Here is a 2,518-nt window from a genome sequence, read left to right on the forward strand (position 1 = left end):
TTTTTATTTTTATTTCTTTCAAACTTTGGAGTTTTTGAAAAAGAAAAAAAAAAAAAAAAAAAAAAAAAAAAAAGCTCTTTGAAGACAGGACGAGCATGTTTTAGATCAAGCTTGACATTTTGCTTTTTCACTTCGGATATTTCAAACAAAACGGATCCTAAATGATGCAGAATTTGAGGAGTTTAATCAGTCCTGACAGATGCACATGCTGCCCGCCTGCGCTCGACATGCAGGAACTGGCACACGGTGATTAAGGCAACTGTGCATGAGCATAAAAGGACAAATCCTAAAGGTTTACAACTTTGCACTGTACATCCTATGTGTAATCACTGGATTGATGAATAATGCGCTCTTCGCCACTTCAAAAGCCTCTTAAAAAAGGAAGACACTGTGTAACCCTGTAAAGCTTTACGCGTTTCCTGTTTTATTTTATTTTCTAAAGCTCAGAAGGGACTGAAAATTGCCGTCATATGTATTCAGAAACAGTGCGCACAACTATTCCAGTATACACTGAAATGTGATCGACCATGAACAATATGTCATATAAGGTGTCCGTGTTTAAAAAAGTACCAACTTTATTTAGAGATTGTGGACTGATGAAAACTATTTAACATGAAGTATTCCCTCATTCAGGAGTTTATCTGACACTGAGCAGACTGACATGATTACTAACTCTGAGTAGTTGGCGTTTGGATGGATTTATAAATGTGTGTGCATAGTAAGACGCTTCAAAGAATGAACATCATATGTCTGACTACCGCAATTCATATTCATGGTTTTTCCTCTTTCATCTGCACAAACAGCATTCAAAGAATTTTAATCTCTTTCCAGGTGGTGCCTGTCTCCGTTTGGTAAAGAAATATGACAGCACAGTTAGCTTAATGCAACGCATGAACAAAAAAAAAAAACTCAGTGTTTTCCTCCATGGCCATAAATGAGATCTGTACAGAGATCAGCAAGCCATAGCTTTATGGTAGTATCAGAACAATGGTAAATAAAACTGAGACACGAGGCAAATTACGTTATTTAAAACAGAAAAGCAAATTATTCCAACTGAAGTCAAAAAGTGTCGGGTGTGTAGCAGTTAACGTTATCGCTAACGTGTATTAAATTTCATTTTGACACAGATGTAAATATTACAAAACAACCACAAAATTGAAGAATATGTATTTTAGGTAAAGATGCATGTTATTTGTATTTATGTTAATATTTTATGTATGTTAACAATGCATTCTTTAAAGGCTAACTGTGCCATTTGAAGAAGCTGTTAGTTGTGTTCAGCTGTCTGCTGTTGTGAGTCTGTAAGTCAGCTTATTGGGCGCATTGCTTCAGGTGGAAGTAGAGTGACGGTGTGAGTTTTTAATACATTTTTCTAGTAGCACTTAGCCATATTTTTATGGTTCAGTTATATTTAGAAACATTCAAGAAAAAAGGTCAACAATCGTAAATGAATAAGTAATGGTAACAATAAACATGAGGCAAAACGATCTCCTTTGATTTGGCTGGAAAAGCTGCTACCAGTAGCACAGACAGCAACAAAGACACCAGTTGCATAATTAATAGTGTTTATTTCACACAATTATTTTATACTGGAGGCTTATGAAAAATTGCTAAGGCACGGCTGAGAGTCGACACGTATACACGTATTACCATGTATTTTTCAATAATGCAATCAAGGTGGCAAAATTAAATTCAGGCATTTCTCAGGAGAGCCGAAACGAAGCAACCTCCATCCCAGGTTTTTGCCTGTTGGTATGAGTATTTATACATGGCAAAGGTCTCTTTCTTTGTTGCTGTTGCTGGATATTTAGAGATTAAAGGAAAAACTGCACTAATACAATCTCTCCATTTTTTTTTTTTTTTTTTTTTTTTGGGGCTTCTTTATCTGTGAAGGTTCCCAGGGAGGCTGATGCCTTTTCCAGAAGGCAACAGGCAGGTTACACTGAGGACAGGTCATGCAAGGAAATATGTTGGATTGAATCATTCTGTATCAGTACAGCTGATCTTTGACGAAAATTGTCTAAATCAGTCACATTGAAACTCAGCTTGTATTCCGGCAGTCAGGACTGTAAAGTTCAGAGGTTGAAATGGGGAAAACAGATAACAAGCCTATCTAGGCTCTCAACCCAATGCATAGCCTGAATAGTATAACGGGATTGTGCTCTCAGAATCTAATTTATGGGGTAAACATGCAATTGCCTGTTGACACATATGGCAAATCAGACATTCACATGACCACAACTAAATGCGGAGATGGATGTGGTGAAGACGACTGGCTGAAGTTCAAGCTGAGCGTCAGAGAGGAGATGAAAGCGCATTTAAATGCATCTGAACGTCACGTTATCGTCGGAGCCAGACTGGTAGGTATTTCAGAAACTGCTGATCTCTTAGCATTTTCACAAGTTCCAAGTTTACAAGGAATGGTATGAAATAGAGAATCAAAATGTCTTTTTGATGTCAGAAGAGAATGGGTAGCTTGGTTCCAGGTGGTAGAAAGGCAACCGTAGCTCAAATAAGT

The sequence above is a fragment of the Poecilia latipinna genome, unplaced genomic scaffold, assembly GCF_001443285.1.
Source record: "Poecilia latipinna isolate Pla-1442-1.1 unplaced genomic scaffold, P_latipinna-1.0 Scaffold394, whole genome shotgun sequence".
Taxonomy (NCBI): domain Eukaryota; kingdom Metazoa; phylum Chordata; class Actinopteri; order Cyprinodontiformes; family Poeciliidae; genus Poecilia; species Poecilia latipinna.